The sequence below is a fragment of the Calypte anna genome, chromosome 8 (genome assembly GCF_003957555.1).
Source record: "Calypte anna isolate BGI_N300 chromosome 8, bCalAnn1_v1.p, whole genome shotgun sequence".
In the NCBI taxonomy this organism is placed as follows: domain Eukaryota; kingdom Metazoa; phylum Chordata; class Aves; order Apodiformes; family Trochilidae; genus Calypte; species Calypte anna.
In genome coordinates, this window is record NC_044254.1 from 5,798,216 (window position 1) to 5,818,797 (window position 20,582).

Sequence of the window (20,582 nt, forward strand, 5' to 3'; positions counted from 1 at the left end):
ACGGTGTTTCTGCCGCTCCTTCCTCCTCAGGGGGAGGACTCCTCACATTCTTCCCCTGCTCCAGCGTGGGGTCCCTCTCATGGCAGAGAGTCCTTCAGGAACCCCTCCGACATGAGTCCCTCCCGTGAGGTGCAGTCCCTCAGGAACTGCTCCAGCCCGGGCTGCCCACAGAGTCACGGCTGCTGCGGGAACAGTCACCTCCTCTGACACGGGGTCCTACACGGCTGCAGAGCCACATCTGACCCTCTCCAAGATCCTGCACAGGCTGCTGCTTCACCTCTGCCCCACCTGAGACACTTCAGGGGCTACAAATCCACATTTACCCCACTGGGGTCCTTCAGGGACTGCTCCCCCGTGCTCCTCCATGGGCTGCAGGGACACAGCAGCCATCTCACCATGGGCTGAGGGGAAATCTCTGCTCAGGCACCTTTTCCCCTCCTTCTTCACTGACCCTGGTGTCTTTGCTCTGGCACTGCATGTCCTTTTTTTATATATTTTTGCAGTTTCTTTTCATCTTTCTTGAATATGTTTCTCATAGAGGCATATCCAGCTTCCCAGATCCGCTAAGCTTTGGACAGAGGTTGGGGCAGGGATTGGAACCAGGGGAGCTTCCAGCAGCTTCTCACAGGAGCCACACCTGTGCTTCCCTGCTTCCATAACACCACTGAACCACATATTAAACTCTTATTTCCCTTACTGTGAGAGCAAATGAGAGTGATCAGGCTGTTGTACTGGAATCAGAAATATTTTTTTTAATTTTTTTTTGTGTGTGTGTGTGTGTGTGAAAAGGAAGTGTTTCCTGAAATCCTAAAGCACTGCCAGAAAATATTTCTTTTTTATTTTACATAAACAGGTGCCAAAATATTCAGTCCAGTGCCCCCAGGATACCCAATAAAGAGCTATAAACCTGAAGTTCTATTTTAGTGTGAGCACTAACTCTAGAAAATTAAAACCTCTGAAGACTCAGGACTGAAATGGTCTCTGAGCGATTTTTTTTCTGTTCTGTAGGGCTGAAACCCAGCAATATCAGGTTTTCCAGGGTCCAGTTGGATATCCAACACACTCCATACTGTGTGGCAAAATATCACTCTGGAGAGATGTGTGAGCTACTAGTCAGTCAGGGGTAGACAACAACTCAATTGAGAAAGTCAAAATAAAGATTTGTTAAGTTCCTAAACTGACCTTCCTAACTGGGTTTGTACACTAAAGCCTCTGTTTCTAGAACAAAATGTTCTTATGGCACAGAGAATCATAGTTTCAACTGCAGCCACTTACATTTTTTCCAAGCTCAGGGCTGGCTGTTCACTATGGACAGCAATTCAGAAATGATCTAGAAACTCTCAGTACCAAGTCTACTCTGACTCACCGTACATAGTTAGACAAACTTCCTAAAGGAGATCTTACAGTAAAGGTTCCTTACAAGTCAGAAACTCTGTTATTTTTTTCCCTCAAACTCAATAAGAAACTATATTGAATGTTTTTCTTTGAGCAAGTTGAAAGCAGGCATTCCTTTCAGGGATTCAGCAGTTCAATAGCATAATCTTTGACTCTTTATTTCATGAAGAACTTCAGTGAAGATTTTTTTTTTTTTTTTTGGACTAAATGAATCACAAATCTGCTCTGATTATTATTGTGAGAAAACTGTTCCTTTGTTACAACATAGGTGGCAATTTACTTCCTGAGGAAAAAGCAAAACATATTATGAGACATCCACAAATTTGAAATGATCTGTTTGGGGAATATCACATCTTCTGAGCTCAGCAGTATATTTCTTACTCATGATGTGTAGGTGTGAAATTCTTTAATCCCTCTATTTCACACATGCTTTTGTTTAGCTCTGCTTTAGATGATTAAATATATAGTCATGGGTGTTAGGGGGTTTTCTGGCTTTTGTTTGGTTAGGGTTTTTTTGGTTTGTTTACTTGCTGGTTTGTATTTTTTTTCATATGGATTCTTTTGTTATAAACAGTAGTACTGAAATCCATGAGAAAAGGAAATCAAAAACCCCAAGTAAAAGAAAACTTGCTATTGGAAAGATATATATATATATTTCCATAATCATTGTGCATGTTATTCTACGTTTTATATATCTCTAAGTGGTTAAAAATCATGAATGTTAGGAGGAAAATATAATTTTTTTTTTTAATACAAGGCTGAGGCTTCTGGCTAACTCCAGGACACAGGTAGTTCATAAACATAAGACCAAGGAGCCAGCCTTTGGTGAATTACTAGATGTTGCCCTTTACCATAGCAACTTTAAAGAAAATAATTGAGATAACAGCAGGTTATCCACAGTGCTTGGAGAGATAAGGGCACCCCTCAGAGCTAAAAAACACAACAGCAGATGCCAGGAACTGTACACACTGTATACCAAAGCAGAGGACTATTTCACACATAAACACAGAAGCATGTGAAGCAGGATTAAAAAATGTTATTTTGTAATAATGATTACTAGAGTAATATCAGCTTGTTTTGCACTCAGGCACACAAATACAACATAACTGGTGAATAATGTCTAGGCAGTTTTTAAATTAATTGTCCAGTAAATGTATTATGGCCATTCCTAGGGAATGGCTTCAGGTCTGATACTGCCTAATGGTAATACGTGGCTCGTGTCCTGTTAGGCTTTTTATCAACTTATAGTGTGAAACAGAGTGTTGTTACCACACTTCTGACAAACAGCAAACAACAAATATTTTAAAAATATGGGCACAAACTTAAAACAAGAAGCCTGGAAATAGAACTAGGTCCATTACCTGGCTGCATTGAAGAAATGCAATCTTGAGAACTGCAAAATGACTGCTTTTCAAGCATGTAAAAAAAGATATAGAAGCAGCTAAGAGAAAGCACAGGCTGCTAAGCAGGATGGTAAAACATCTGCCCTGGCCTGGGAAACACACACAGCAGCACAGAGTTTAGGAAACAGAAAGCAAGGGTTAAGAACCATCTAAAGACTGACTCATCCTGAGACAAATCCAAATTAGGAAGGGAGGGAGGAAAAAAGAAGGTGTCTATATAATTTTTGGCTTCCTTTGTCAATGAGCCCTTGAGCTTGATCACTTTGACCTCAGCAACCAAGGCCCATCCAAAATGACACCAGCCCTCACTGAGAAATAATCAGCCCACCTGGCTCTGATATCTTCTCTGATGGGCTTTGGTTGTCTTTACCTGTTTCCAGACCACTACATCTATACTTCAATTGCAGAAGTGAAATTGGAGAAGAAAACTTTGTTAACTTGCCTAGATCAGTGATTTTCCAGTCTTCATCCCCTGCTCCTTTAGGATAGTCTTCAGCTGGACATCCTTCTATCACAGGACTCAGGCTTTTGGTTCCTCAGGCTGTCGGTGAAGACCTTGTAGAGTTGAACTTCCCTGATGTCATGAAATCTTCTCACCTCCTCTCATGCTCCTTCAATTGATGACCTCAGCAGCAGCACAGCGCCCATAGGAGAGATCATTTTTATCCCAGCACCAGGGAGAGGTGCCAGGGAATCCTTGCAGTCCAAGACCCGGGGTTTCTCTGGAGTTCTATCTCCACTGAGATGTCACATATGCCAGGAACATTTGTTCCAGCTAGTTCAGCTGCAAAACCATCTGCATGGATTGTTGTACAGCTTCTAGCAGTCTCACATAATATTGAGTAGAGTTTCTGGACCTTTTTTATTTTTTTTTTTTGCTACCACTTAAGTAGCAGGTCCCCAGGTTACAGCTCAGTGAGTGCTTGACACATTGATCAGCTGTCAACTGGAAGGGTGTCAGGTGAAGGCAATTCAAGCCCTTACTTTCTAATCTAGAAAAACCTTCCTGTTAGGACTGACAAAAGCAAATTTCTCCATAAGCTACCATCAAAACAGCAAATCATCAGAATATCATTCCTGGTAATTTGTTTTCTAAAGAAAAAGTCTGAAAGCTGCTGGAATAAGTGTCCTGCCTCTTAAAGCTGCTTCTCTTTCAAACAATTTTTCATACCTCAGACACTGGGAGTAGATACAAGGCTGATTTTCTATTTTCTGTATTAAATAAAATTTCTCTGTTATGATTTTAGCCAAGCCATTTCTGCCTTTTCTTCCAATCCAAAAAGTTTATATTTGTCTAAAATGAAGGGTTGAAATGATCTGAATTTATATCAATGAAAAGGCCAGGGTTTAATGACTGAATAATTTTAATGAGCTTTGGATCTAACCATTCACTCAATAAAAATGTTGCACACTGAGAAGCTTTTATGAATTTAGAGCCTCTTGCTATGAGCACTGAAACTCCTTTTCCACAAATTTCTGACATTAAATCTCTCTCCTGTATTTACATTCATATTAGAAGGAATCAGGTACATATTTTATAATTCAAATTACTGTAAACTAAGTAAAATAGTTTGGCAAAAGAAGCCTTTTGCAAAATCTGACTTTCACCATTACAGAAATAATAGAATTAGTGTTAAGTAAATCTCTTAGAACAAGGGGTTACAAAAGGTGCTTCCCTTAAAAAGAATTGTGTAGTTAAATTGTACACTTGAAGCCTTCAAGTAATCATTTCTAAGGACAAATTTATCTGAAAAAAAGTCTTGTGAAAATAGTGAAAATTATTAGAGACTTGACCAAAAGTGTAGTTAATAATTGAAAGGATAAAAAAAAATGGAACTATGCATACAAACAACTGGGGTTTTTTAGGGTATTTTCTATTTTTTTTTTTTTCAAATAGGAGAAAAGACTAAGTGCAGGTATATGAAAACCTTCCTATTTTATTATAAAGTAAGGAAGATAAAGTTGAAAATTTCAAAGACTGAAATAGATTAAAATAAGGTTCAATACTATGTAAACAGGGGAAAGAAAGGTCTAAGGCATAAAACAGCCATCAAACTCTAGAACTGATTGGAAAACTGAGTTAACAAATTAAACATTATGGATTACAATATTAAGAAATCAAAACGTGTGTGCATGAGTTAAAAAGTTAACAAAGAAAATTATGAGTTTATTCAACTGTTTCATTTTATTAATTAGATGTCATAGTTGACTGCAGTAGGTTCAGGACATACTGTGTTCTTCAGACTGAAACTTTTAATGAAACAATAATTTTAATTATATTTTTTCTGTATTGCTGCACTGTTTGGAGTGCAAAGGTAATGGACACAAAGCTTATTTTAAAATATAAATATATTAATTTATATAGATTTGTGTGTTTAATTGATTTTTTTTTCCCAACATAATTACAATTAATGAAAGATCCACTGGCAGGTATCTCAAAGTCTCAGTGTGTCTAGAATACAGCCAACATTTCTTCCACCCTTCTCCCCATGAACCTGGAATTCACAGACTCTCCTCCCCATCTAAACCATTTAACATTCTGGCAAGAAACTAAACTTTATTTGTCATGATAGTCAAATTCTTACAAGTTCTGGATTCACCTCGCTATGAATTATTTATTTTAATTTTTCTTTAAAAGGTGGCAATTTTATGAGTTCTTTGCTTTCTGTTTCTAACCCTGAATATCACAAAGGAATTCTTTTCTCTTCAGCCTCTTCCCACATTCTATCAACTATTCTGTAAGTGTAATTGTCAGAAACCTAATACCCAAGCAGATGGAGCTCCTGCAATGTTTGAAATTCACCCTAGAGTTATGCTAAGTGACAGTTTCACCTGAGTGAAAATAAAACAGCTTCACACCATCTGATTCTGGCTAATGTGACAGTACTTACTTTAAAGTGAATTAACATGAAGTTTCATACATCACAGGAATCAAAATTAGGGCCTAATTTCATCCATTACATATGCAGAAAGAAAAGGATATTTAATTTCCCTTTTACACAAAACAGAAGCTGCCCTGGACTGAGACCTGAAGTCAATGCAGTGCCAAGAACTGGAAAGCTGAAGGGGTTTAGTACCTATTGAGCCAAATGCCCATTACCAGAAACAATCCCAGATGTAGTTGTTGGCAAAATGTGTCAGAGAACTTTCAAAATAGTTTTGACTTCCTTTGGAGATCAAGGTAATTGCATTTATGTAAGACAGAAAAAGTACAGTAGGACTTTTAAATAATTATTTTTATAATAATAATTTTTATATTAATAATTCATAATAAGTTTGCTAAAACATATTCAGAAGGCATTTTGGGGGGAGAATCTGAAAGTAGCCAGAAGTCAAACTATTCCCAATATTAACTGTATTTAAGGAACTAACTTGCTTGTTCTTTTGAGTGACTCCTTTCCCTATCTTACACTCAGAAAAACCTTTATTTCCTCACAGTAGATTTTCCACATCCCTTTAATACTGCATGATTTGTTAGGTTAAGATCAATTGGCAGAATGATATTGAAAATTTTCATAGAAAGAAAAAAAAAAAAGGAGATGCAAAAATTGGGGACTGAGAATTCAGTATTTCTGGTACATAATGAAAATATAATATTGATCTGCACAGCTATAGCTTTCAGTATTAATGCTCTTCTTAGATGCTGAGAAAAGCTAGCTGCAAACTTTTCTGTAAAACTAATCTCCTAAAAGAAGCTTGCAATTTTTTTACTTAGTTATTCTGGGATGATGACTGTTTAGTGGTTTGTTTCTCTTTAGAAAGAGATGCAAAGAATGGTTGAGGGCAATTATGACTCAAGTCCACCCTGTGGAAAAAATGTTCCTCTTTCTCATCTTGTCATTCAGTTAATGTCTTTAAAATATATTTTTTTAATATATTAGCAATTACACATTTTAATTTTCCATTTATATATATATACTCTGACAAATTCTTGCCCTCTGTGGGATGCTGTGATGAGTCCCGCTGTCTCTATCTGCTATACATCAAAAAGCCCTTTAAAAAATTGTTTTCCTTCTCCTTATTTCATTAAGTCTCCTATGAGATATTGACATTCAATTATTTGTTTGTCCTGATCTTCTTGGGAACACTCTTTCTAATTTCAATTTCTGCAATAGAGCATGGTACAGAGATCCTTCTGAAAGCTCCAAATAGATTATTTTTGAAAGTTTAGAAACTTGGTAAGTTCAGATAGTGCAGTAGAAAGACATCACTTTAGGTTTTGCCTGATTTAGTGGTTTTTTTCAGTTGAACAAATGAGCTGATGTACCCACAATCTAAATTTCATTCTACAGTGGAACGTTCTATCCTGTAGCGAGACAAACCTTTCTTAGGGATCGGCACCTCAAGGTCTTAACCAGGTGTCACAATAAAGACTTGCGAGCAGTGCTCTAAGTCTATGGCTCACAGAGTGGAACTAGCCTAGATCGGTCCTGTGGCTCAAAGAGCTACTGGCCTCTCTGTTGCCTAGCCCAAGAGTGAGCTAGTCTGTGGGTGTGAGCCTCACCTTTTATTGGCCCCCTGGTCCTGCTCATGCTCAGTAGGGGGCCTGCCCTAACTAGGCACAGGTGGACTTGATACCAGCTCACACCCACTCCTCGGCAATCAGAGGCACCTGGTTGCCTTGTTACTCTACACTGTCCTGATGAATGCTTTTGAAAACTATTAATTTTGCAATAGCTATTTCTGAAGATTCAACAGCTGAAATGTTAGCAAGCTATGAAGTGCAAATAACAAAGAAAGGGAAAGGAGAGGCTTAAGTATGGCAATCCCTACTTAATCCTTTAATATCAATAAAATTACTCAAAACAAGAAGGAACCTTGTTTTGGTTTCAGTTACAGGTCTTATATTTCTAATTTCACTGTGTGTCAGCTTTTTTCATCAAATTTGGAACACTGACTTAATTTGGAGACCTTTCAAGCCTTTCACTCAATTATCCATCAAGTTGTACTACACTGAGTTGTCAGATAAAGCATGTAATGACTAAACTTAAAAAAAAGAACCAAAACAGATGTTAATGTCTCTTGAGAAGGAAATATTTTCTTCTGACAAAATTATGAGATGCCTTTAGGGCTGATAGTGAGACATAAACAACCTTCTGATTCCTTTTCAATCTGATACAGGTTGCTCTCTTTTCTATGCAATATCCTTAGAATAGCTATCTGTGAATCAGTGATTGACATTTATTACTAATAGAAAGTGGCAATAAATAAATTAGTAATTAAAATTAATACTAAACTGTGTTTTGGTTTTGGGTAGGTTGTTTTGCTTTTTTGTGGCACAGCTTTTTTACCACTGGCATAGCCCACCTAGTGAAATTTAGATGCAGATGCAGCTTTTAAGCTAAGACTGGACTTTTTTCTAAAAGAATTGGTCCTCCTACACTGCAGTTTATAATTCTTAGTAATGCTCCCTTGCATAGCTGGAGAATACAAATCCCTTCACTAGAAAAATCACTAGCTAAAATTCTAATGACTGCTTGTTGTGGGTTTAATCAGTTTTATGAAGTAAGAAAATTCTTCTAACACAAAAATTTTCTGTATACAGAAAAAAAAAAAGAAAAAGACAAAAAAAGAAGAAAAAAAGTGGTTTTAGAATCAAAGAACAAAGAATAAAATGTATTCTACCTCTACCTACCTCTAGTGTCAGGACTACAGCATTCTTGGGAACAACTTAGTGATTTTTTTTTAATTTTCCTTTTAATAATTGCTACTGATTCAAGATTGATTATGACTGAGCAACTTCTGTGTCTCTATTTTGCCAGCTGAACAGACTGCTCTAAGTAATTCATCATTACTCTTTCCTATGGAAACATTAAAGCTTTCAGGGACAGGTTTATAATTATTTTGTTTGTTTAATTATGTGTAAGCCAGGAGGCATCCACAAACTTATTTAAGTTCCAATAATTTTTCTTTTAGGACAGCACTGACAAGAGGCTCAGTTGTTCTGATTCCTTTATGCTACAGTAAAACTTTCTGGAGGGATGCATACAGAGAATATTGCCCTCCAGCTGTGACCCATCCTGGTTTTTTGCTGACATTCCTGGTGATGAAGCTTCACTGCTCTTGCTCTAAAACTCAAATTTCATTCCATGTGCCTCTGTGTTCTCTTATCACACCTGCAGATGCACTGCAGGAGAACCTAAGCCTCTGACTTTTGGGAATGTCAAAAAAGTCTTACTTCCTAAAACTGGGGAACTTGAAACAGCAAGTTGTTGAACTTAAATGTTACAGACTTCTTTTTCTGATGCAGTGTATGTTCAGTTCTGAATGAAATAAATGCATTTCAACAAAGCCTTTAATTTTTCCAATCAAGATAGATTGTGGCAATTAGCAAAGAGACAAGTACAGAAAATTTGAGAAGCCAAGTCTGTGCCCATCTACCTTTATGTAAGGGAAATGAATAACATATTTAGAGGTTTTCATTGTAATTCTCTTAATAATAACTTCATGTATTTTATCTTCATTATAATACCTATGGGCATATCCCACTAAAAGGAAATACAGTGCTCTTTTTCAGATTTTCATCCTCTCACAAGATGTGTCTTTTATTCCAAGCCCAGTTTGGGAATTTTAGCTCTGACTGTACAGAATTTCAATAGATTTCACCTTTGCTCCTTTTTACAGGCAAAATTCACTTTGAATTAATTTTTGGAGGAAGGTATTTTCAAAATCTAAGCTAACAATGAGAAGTGGACTCTGACACTTCAGAATCAGTGAGAAGTCACTTTGATAAGGTGAGGAAATCACAACTGAAGAAAGGTTTCCCCCTCCATGAAGGGGGAACAAGTTGTCATCAGCAGAGCAGCAGGATCCAGATGTAATTTAGTTTGAAATGCATTCCAACATGAATATCTAACTTCTTTCCCCAGCTTCTCTGCCAGGATGTTCTGCAACATATGTGGATATTTCACAAAATTTACATCTATTTCATGCTCTGAGAGCTGAATAGATCTTGGGTTTAGATTTCAGATTCACATTTCAAGTGTTATGCATGGCAATCCTTTTGCAGTATTTTACCTGGGGCAAAGCTAGCAGCAGAAATCCTTGAACTTAGGCATACATCCCTCATTATTTGAGAATTAAAAATCCAACAAAAGAAAAAAAACCACATTGAATATAATAACCCAGCACTCTACTTCTTAGAAATAAAATTCTAATTTTCTTTGCAATCATCTTATTACTAGCCATACAACAGCACAAGCTAATAAAAGAGCACAATGTTTTATAAGAGGAATCAGGAGTGTAAGCATTTCCTTTGACACATTCTTCTATAGCTTCCTAGTAAGTAATAAATATGATGCTTTCACACAGTACTTAAAAAATGGTCACCCAAAATTGAATGTATGGCAGTGAGTGAATAATAACAGGCCCATATCAGCAGTAGCAAGTGACTAATCTGGAAAAATGTATACAAATTTAACTGGAGTTCAACACTCCATTAAAATGCCTCCTAGGAACAATGGAAAGAGAGACAATATTAAAAAAGAAGAAAATTATCCATATGTGGCTTTTGGAAAACGAGAAGTTTGTACAAATAATAAGAAAGGAGCATCTAGACTATTACATGGTTGGGCCTTACTGAGGTATTTTTTCTGGTAGAATTTTGTCTTTTTAAAGCTACCTTTATTTTAGAACAATTTTTATCTTTTCTTATCTGATCTGAACTGTTACCTTGAGCAAAAAGAAAATAAAATGAAATAACTCTATTGAATAATACACAGCATAAGGTAGCTCCTGGTTTTTCCTGTACCAAATAGAAGAATTGTGATGGGGTTAGAAAAGACCTGTAAGATCATCCAGTTCAACCCTTCATCTAACTCTACCACTGATAAACCATGTGTCTGCATACCATATCTATATGATTTTTAAATAAATTCAGGGGTGGTGATTCAACCACTTCTCTGGGCAGACTGCTCCAGTGCTTAATAACAACTTCTGTACAGAATTTTTCCCTAATATCCCTAAACCTCCTCTGGCACAACTTGAAGCCATTTCCTCTCATCCTGTAACTACTTAGAAGAGACTGACCCTCCTTGTTACAACCTTGTTCCAGGGACCTGTAGAAAGCAAGAAGTTCACCCTTCAGCCTCCTTTTCTTCAGACTGAACACCTCCAGTTCTCTCAGATGCTCCCCCTAAGACTTGTGCTCCAGACCCATCTCTGGACATACTCCAACCCCTCAATGTCTTTCCTGTATTGGGGGGCCCAAAACTGAATACAGGATTCAAGGAGCTGCTTCACCAGTGCCAATTACAGGGGCATAATCACTTTCCTATTCCTGCTGGTCACACTTGCTGGTAAAAGCCAGGATGCTGTGGGACTTGGCTGCCTGTCTCATACCCAACAACCACCCCCCAGGTCCCTTACTACTGGGCAGCATTCCAGCCACTCTTCCCCAAGCCCCAGGTGTTGCTTGGAGTTGTTGCAACCCAAGTTCAGGACCCAAGACTTCTTCTTGTTGCAGCTCATACAATTGGCCATACTCTCCAACTAAATTGTTCATTATGTTTAGATGTTAGGACTTTTGTAGGGTGAATGGGGAAAAGGCAAAATACAGGAAAGCAGCAATGAAAGATGGCCATAAATAAACCTTAATTTTTATTATTTATTTTTTTTAATGATCATGATGTAATTTCTCTTCTAGATGAGTAATTTATACTAGCTCACTAAAAATATAAATGAGTACTAGAGGTAGCACAAGTGAGGCTGCCAGAGTATGATGCATTCATAAATCATGTTATGAGCAAGAGGGAACATACCTGTGTATAAAGCTAAGAATTAGCTGGGAACTAATTAACAACTTAACGAGTGTACGAGCAGTTGTTATCACTACAGAAAGGCCTCATTATAATGCAGTAAAAATAATTATAAAGAAAACCTTTCTATGCCTTTTTCTTCCTGTGTTCAGCGTTCTCTGTCTCTGTGTGTCCTATGGCTGACATGTCAATCTTCAGGGAGTACAGAGAAGGGTGACAGCAGGACTTTGCTTTTCTGAAGTTTTGTTATCATGGTTGTAGCCTTCATGGCTCTTTTGTTCATTTGGGTGGTGTCTGTTGTGGAGCTCTTGGTCCTGGACAGCAAGGCAGCTGTGGTAGGGACCTTGCTGAAAAGGACATAAAAAGACATAAATAAGAACAGAGGGAGTTCTGTGAGAGTAATTAGCAGCAGCCCCCATCTGAGGTGATAAGGCCCATCCACAGCTGAGTTTCAGTCTATTGGAGATGCCCTCAAACTCAGGCATCCCTGGTAGGGTGAGTGAGTGCTCCAGGACTAAAAAGCTGAACAATAACCATCCCAACCTACATATAATTGGAGCTTTTTTAGTTCCTTCTTACACAGCACTTTTAACTAAATAAGAATTGGCTGTCTATGGCTAGATTTTATCTATTAGTTATTATTTATTAGCTTCTCCAGGGGAGCTGTGGTTTGATTTCTCCCACTTCAGTGCCAAGACAAACAGTGCATGCTAAGCCAGTGTTAATGATAATTTCTGCTCAGCAGTTTGATTTTAGACTGAGAAAAACTGGGTTTGTCATATAGTAAGCTACAAAGATATAGTAAGTTACAAATTAAAGATAGGTTTGGAGGATGCTATGCAGACCTAAAACACTAAATATGTCATTTAAAGGTATATGCTATGGGCTGAACACATGGTATTGCTAAAGACTTTTACTTTCTCTTGTGCTTAATTTGTTGCTAAAGTTATTAACCAATTAAAAGCATAACAAAGACACACGACAGAAGAAAGTCAACATAAACATGACTGGGAATTGATTAAATGTATAGTGAAGGAGAGGAGTCCAAAATTGTCTGAATTCAAGCTGCTATAAACCTGAGCTAAAGCAGGAGAGAGAGCCCCCTCTGACTTGCTCTGCAAGGGTTGCTACATGGAATAGGGCATTGCAGAAGTGTGAGAAACAAATTTCTATCATTGGATGGCAGAATAAGATTTAATACTTGGGGTTCTTGGATAAGATCAAGTCTTGACCACCCAGCATGGCCTCAGGTGTGTATCAGAAGATACACATACCACACATACACATGTGCATATACAAAAGTAAATGCAAACTGGGTATAAGCTACTACATTGATTTCTAAGAATTCTGCATCACTTTCTGTTCAAGAAACAGCATTTAAGGATTTCTTGAATCCTAATGCTGGCAAGTGAGACACAAAGGCAAATGAGAAAGGCAAACCATGGAAAGAATAACCAGCATTAGCTTTTTGGGTGATTTTGGCAACATATTCGTAAGTATTTAAGACTTTAGTAGCTCCACATGATTACCTTAACTTGCACTGAAACCTAATAGACATCCACATCCTTCTCTGGATGAGTAAGTATATATTGCATACACATAATATATAGAATCATAGAATAGTTGGGGTTAGAAGAGACCTTAAAGACCATCTAGATCCAACCTACCTGGCGTGGACAAGGAACAACTCCCGCTAGAGCAGGTTATAATCCAAGGTACTTTCATTGTGCAAACACACATGTAACACTTTATATTCAATTTATTTGCAGCTGATATAAATCAGTTTGGTACATAATGAAAAGGATTGATGACAGAGGCAGGGATTTCAGTTATTTCTTGCAAATTAAGTCAACAGATTTCCAAATGACATTCAGGTCATTCTGGTAGGATACAGAAAGCTTGTTCATTAGCTAGCTTAATTTGTCACAAGCTAAGAAAGGAAGAAGCAAAAGGCTGCTTATCAAACCAAGTTATCCAAAAAGCTTTGAATTTATTGTAATACGTTATATTAAACTTGCATGGGTTGAACTCACACTCCATGCATGAGGTGACCTTCACAGACGACCTTCAACAAGACAAGAGGGCACGGTCTTAAGTTGTGCCAGGGGAGGTTTAGGTTAGATATTAGAAAGAATTTCTTCACGGAGAGGGTGATTAGGCTATGGAATGGACTGCCCGGTGAGGTGGTAGATTCTCCGTCCCTGGAGACATTTAAAAAAAGACTGGATGTGGCACTCAGTGCCATGGTCTAGCAACTGCTCCGGTGGGTCAAGGGTTGGACTAGATGATCTCTGAGGTCCCTTCCAACCCGGCTAATTCTATGATTCTATGATTCTATGAACATAATAAATGTATAGGTATATGTCTGTGTGTGCACAGGCACTTGTGTCTGTAGGTACCAGGAACTTTTTATTGTGTAAAACAGATGTGCAAGTTAATTTTTGCATGTTTACAAGAATTCTACAAAATAAAATTTTACCACAGCAGCAGGAGCTCTTTTAAATACACATCTAAAAGGCATGCACGGTTAATTTTAGGCAGAAACATTAAAAGTCCTTATGGAAACGGAATTAGCAATTAGTAGGAAATAGTAAAGACTGAGATTCTTTGTATCTTTCTATTCAAAGTCCATTAGCAGCTTAAGCTTATTTTCTAAATTCAAAGTAATGAAAATAGTTGAATAAGCAATGAAGTCTGAATGCATTACGGTAGAATCACATCTGTTTTCTACAAATTTTAATGACTAAACCTCCCACCCCCCAAAAAAGAAAGAAAATATAGAATCCTTGCTGCATTCTGCCTTTTCTAATTAATGTAAATGCAAAGGATAATGTTATTGTGTCTTTATACAGGAACTTAGGTGAGCAATCATTACGAAAGACTCACAACTTCTTTGACTGCAAATGTGAATAATATTGTGCAACAAGCCAGACCAAACAAAAGGAATTTCTCTCTTTTTTTTTATCACTGACTTCTATAATATATGTTCTGAATTTAAAAATAAATACCAACCTTGACTCTGTTGGTCTTGAAGACAGAAGACGGAAATATTTTTGGTAAAAAACAAACCAAGTTATCCATTAAATATTCTCAAAGTTCTACAGGTCATGTTAAGCCTTTGGCTATAATCCTTTAAAGATTTTCTGTAGCTTCCCTGTTTGTAGCTCACAATATGAGTAAACATCACTTTTGGAAGCAGACAAAAAGAACAAACCACAGGCTACTTTTTCTACGTATGATATCTTCAAAACCATTGTAAGAATGAAAACACTAAAATTATCATTCAGAGCTGACTTGGAATGGATTTTTTGATGTGCTTGCATTTATTTGAAGTGATATCTGAAGTGAGTTAAGGTCATTTTTACTTTTAGCATTTGTTTTTTGTTTTTTTTTTGTTCTGTTTTGTTTTGTTTTACTTTACATATACGAACTGATCCAGGAGCAATAAAGAGTTTTGTCTTTTAAACAATATTTTTTCAGGTTTTCTCAGGAAGTACAGTTTGTCACATAGCTTCTTCACCTGTACTGCAAGAATAGATATTATTGCATCTTTAAGATAAATGCATATACTTGTCTGTTCCTTCTGCTGGCTCAACCTACATAAACCAGGGCACAGATTACACCTCCATCTCCTTCCTCATTTCTTAGTGTAGGGAGAGCAAGGATGAGGACTCCTCTACTGAGTACGCTTTCAGCCAAGAAAGTCTAAGGTGTATTTCATACACCATTCTGTAAAGGATAGAAAAAAAAAATAGGGAAAAAAAAACCCAAACCATACCAACCAACCAAAAACCCAAAACAACAAAACAAAAAAAACCCTAAAAACAATATACAAACAAACAAAAAAAACCCCAAAAAGCCCAACCCTGCTAAAAAAACTTACAATACTCAACTAACCAGGGATGAGCTGTGTGTAAAATGTGTCCATTTGAAGACTGGTATTTCTTGGCACAAATATCAGGGGAATCCCAGAGCTGTTTTGTAGATCAGAGTCCACATTATGTGTGGACCTGCTTGTGCTTTATTTGATGATATATGAAATGCACAATTCTCATCATATGATGGAGAAAGGATTGCTGAATTTCTTTATCTGGCCATTCTTGGTTCTTGCTTTGGGTAATCTGGTTTGGATTAAACGATTCATATTCTCCCAATCATGTGTGTGCATATCTCCAGCATCACCAGGAAAAGGTGCTGATACTCAAAACCACATGAAAACCCAAATTTTCAGCATTGTCAGACCCCATTTCAGGGGACTGGCATCATCACTGGCTTCTCAGCACACACACAGCTTAGAGAGCAGCCAGTTAATTTCCTTTTAAAAACTCACTGGGAGTAAAATCCAGCACTTTCCCCATCATCTCTGGGATAGTTGAGAGGCATAGGTGCAATAACCAGACAAAGTGTTTGGAAGAAAAGGAGCAGGTGCTGTGTCTAGAAAAGAAGCCTATATTCTTCCACTCCAGTAACTTCACTGGTACCAGATTAAAGGCTTTGTCTGGTTTTAGATGTGGTATAAAACACAGTCTGTAAAAATAAACTTGGATTAAAGGATCAGGATGTGTAGACCTGAAGTTCAAAGGATTTTGATATTTTTTCCAGGATACAGCTAATATTTAATAAAAATAAGTCATCAAACAATAGGTGGCCAGCCAGCAAGTTCTGCTTCTTGCCAGGAAGATGTGAGGAATTTCTATTCCTTCTGTCTGTCACATCTTTTAAAAAATACAAATTTAACTGTTTATGAAACCAGTTGGAAACCTGGCTATTTGCCCTCCAAATCTGTGATTTTTTTTCTCCACATATTCCCTTGCCTATTTTTATTTAATACAACAGAAATGTATAAATGCCTTTTCTAATTTTTTAAAAATCTATTTTCTTTCTTGATTAAAGTCTAATTGTAAAAGGCACAGGAGTGACTTGGCACAGCCACTTGTGAATCACCAGTGCTTTAGATTCTCCTTTGGAAATGAGATGGGTGCCCCCTAGCAGCTCTTTTTTTTTTTTTTTTTTTTTTTCCTAGTTCAAGAACTATTTGTAGAAGCAAGTCTTACTTCTCATTGGCCCTTGGCTAGCACTAATCCTTTTCATAAGGATGACCAAGAAGGCTGACAGCTAATCAATTATTTATTTTGTTTAACTTGTTATGCTCTGAGGAATTTAGCATGTCAAACAGTGAAAAATGATGCACTAACAGCTCTTGTTTACCCATTTGTCTTAAACTCAACAGACTCAAAACCTAAATTCCATGTGGTGTCACCTGGAAAGCTCTGATTCCATATCTTGAGGCTTTTTAGGGGAAAAAAATTGTTTTATGAGACTGAATGCATTTTAAGTGCCAGAACAGGAAAGTCTTAACTTGTGATATATACGTAAATATATAGTCTGATGGCTCTCAACAGGCTGACTTGGAAGCATCTCCACTGATGTCAAATGAAAGGTGCAATCTATGAAACTAATGAAATAGAATCAATAGTACATATTGAATATGGAATTGTGGCTAGAAATTTGGGATTCTTTTCCTTTATCTCAAGTGTTTCCTTTATGGTTGGGAAAATGGATTAAAGCAATTAACACAGTCCTGTCACCTAGAAAAAGGAAATTTGTATCATAGATTTCCAGAATGATTCCTCTCTCTTTCCAAAGTTTCTTTTATTCATGCACCTCAGATTCAGATAATGCTCCAAGTTGCATTATTAAAAAATATAGAGAACTTTTCTTAAAAGATACTTAATGTCTGTATTTGCTGAAAGCTTACAAACATTTTAAGTTTCAAATCCTTTAAGGTATTGGCCATGGACTGACTTGAGCCCTAAGTCAGATGGGGTATCCATAAGCCTAAAGCTGGCCATGTCATGAAGGAAGTCTGACAATAAAGTCATTTAATATTTCTATCTAGCACTTGTAGTATGTATCAAAAACTATTCCTCAAAAGTTAATAAGCTATATTTTTGTTACAAAAAGTCCAGCAATATAATAACTAGAAAATTTAATAAGAGATGGTTATCTGGATGCAGCTTAAGAACTTTCGGAGTTTTAAAGATGAGTTCCTAAAGCTTTAGAGCTCCTTGTTGAAAACCACAGTGTTATTTCAGGTGTGCTTATACTCCTTAAGTTAACTAACTTCAAATTCAAGCAGTCATATCTATTTGTAAGGCTCTCTGCCTACTGAAAGATTTTGCACAGTTCTCTGTGGCACAGAATGTAGGGGCAAACGTGGCTCTCAATTCATCTATTATTAAGTTTCTTCAGAGCTGCAGAAACCCAGAAGTCATTCTAAGTTTCAGCACCTTTTCTTGACTGCTCTTACAAACCACAGAGTTAGCTACATTCTTCTGATTTTTTCTGATTTTTTTTTTTCCTCTGCTCAATAATATTACTAGTATTTCTGTGTGGGATTTTCAGTGAACAAATTACCCCTATTCTTAGGAAAAAAACCAATCAGATAGCTTGACACTGACCCATTCATACCACTGTCATTGATGCTACACTAGTGACATTTTGGTAATTAATAAAAATAGATAATAATTGATAACATTTTGGAACTATATTAAAAAAAAATCAAAATTATAGCAACATCTTGAGAAATAATGGATGTATACAACCTTGAATTCATCAAACTTCCTTAAGAAAGGTACTAATGGAAAAAAATAGCAAAATATGGCATACACTCAGTACATTGTGCTAGCATGATTTCATCTTTTCTACTAAAAAACCATTCTAACCAAAAACTTTATGCATTTTGTTATTCCAAAATTAAGACACAGCTACTGTCCCCACACCTAAGTTACTACCTTAAATATACAGAGAAGATGATGCATGGAAGATGGTGAAAGAATTTAGTAAAAAATGTACAAGAGATGGGTAGAGTTGCACACACACAGAATCTCACTCCTTGCTGATGGAGACAAATCTTTCTTCCTTATCCTGAAGCCAGGAACACTGAAGGCTCACCTGACACCAAGACCTTTTCTATCAGTTGTTTCAGCATGTAAGGAACCCTTTTTATCTAACCAAACAAAACAGATGAAGCACAGAATGTGAAACTGCAGCAGAGAAATTAACTTGTTTCAAAAAACCAAAAAAGCTGCTCACATCTGACATATTCCAGAGCAAGGAGTTTCTTCTTCATATGATGATGCCAGGAATTCTGGGGGGTTCTGCTATTTTAGGCTCTTTTCTACATTCCTTAAATTTGTGTACCCACTCCAGGGCTCTACAAGAATTACTTGCTCAGACATGAGAAATGCCAAGTGCCTATTTGTTCTGTAAGAGGTAGGGAGTCAGGTAAGAGGCAAGGACAAGGAGCATCTTAATTCACATCCTGGCCAACAACTTTTAGATGCAGATAATTTCTGTGAGTTTGTATGTGCAGGAGAACGTGTGTTTGTGTGTCTATAGATAGCTAAGGTTATATAACATCTAGCATTATTCTGGAATTTGGTAATTGTGTAAAGCTTGGTTCTTCTCAGTTACCATAGCAACAGGGCACTGCTCTGAGATATGAGTAATCTTCCCTTGATATGATTTTGATCAGCTTTTTCTGTTGCAAATTAATATTAAATTGGAAGTCAATAATAAATGAAAATGCCTTTCTAAGCAGCAACTGAGGATGTTAACAGGATGAACAGCAGGAAGTATTTAGCAATTTAGCAGTCAGCCACTTCCACTAGAAAACAGTATAATAGAGAAACAAAGAAACTGATTTTTATGCAAACAAAAAGTGGAAAATAGCTTTCAGGAACCTTTCAGTGAAGAACTGGTCATTTAAACTGTATACAAAATGATGAGACAGTCTTTTCTTTTGCATCTTAAGGCCTTCATTCCCAGCTTTTAACTAGACATTGCTTAACTCATCCTTTGTCTAAAGGACTTGGAGAATAGAGGTGACGTGGTGACATAAATCCCCTACACACACTATCATATATATAAAGTTATACTTATAAGCTTTTCTGTGGAAAAAGCCAACAACCTACAGGAGGAGAAAGGTAGTTTCAATGAAAATAATACAGGATTTATTTATGTTGTGTCTGAGACCATCATCTGCCATATAATTGCTTAAGAAAATGTGAGCTGTGTGAAAACAGCAAAACCACATGGAAAAAAAATCTAAGTGATTACATTTTATTTTGCCAAAAAGTGCTGAAATGACTTTGGAGCCAGCATGCCTAAGTATTGCAATAGATTCAGTGAAATTTATGCAACCAACTAGCACAGTAATTTTTGAAAATGGAAGGTAGCTTATCATGCAAGATTCACATCTGCACAGGCAAGGAATAAACAACCCCAGGAACCAAGCATTTCCCATTATTACAGGGCTTCTGTACATGTTGTCTGTTCCTTTTGGAAATTCTGGCTACATAGCATACAAAGATTTTGCACACATGCTGCTATCCTGATTACTAAAGTCCTGACAGTTATACCATGCACATACATTAAATACAACAACTGCTCTTTTTTTTTTTTTTTTTTTTTTTTTTTTGCATGAATTTTTGGTGGCTTAAAAAGAAAAACCCCAATGGATACAAAAGCAGTGACTTCAGTTCAGCCATACAGTTCAGGGGTATGCATGACTTGGCATGTTACCCAAATATGAATGACCTCTCTGTAAAAATATAGGCTCATAATTACAACTTAGACTGAGATTCTTTCCTTTTGAACATGTAGTTTTTTGTTTTCTGGTGAGGCTTCATCTGGAATATTGTGTCCAGTTCTGGGCCCCTCTCTGAGCTGTTCCAGCTCTCTGCCAGCTCAGAGCTGAACACCCTGAGAGTTGCTGGTATGTTAAAACCAGACAGGTCTGGATTGGAGGGAAGCAGTCATTTAGAAGTCTTTGTTGAACAAGTATCAGACTGTCCAGTTTCTACACACACACTCACAATGTAAGAAGTGTTTATAAATGGACAAGTTCAGCAGAGGACTGTGAAGACAGCCAAGGCTGGAGCACTTGCCTGTCAAGGAGAGGCTGAGGAAGTGGGGATTGTTCATCATGGAGAGAAGAGAGCATCAAGGCAGTGGGGATGGTGCC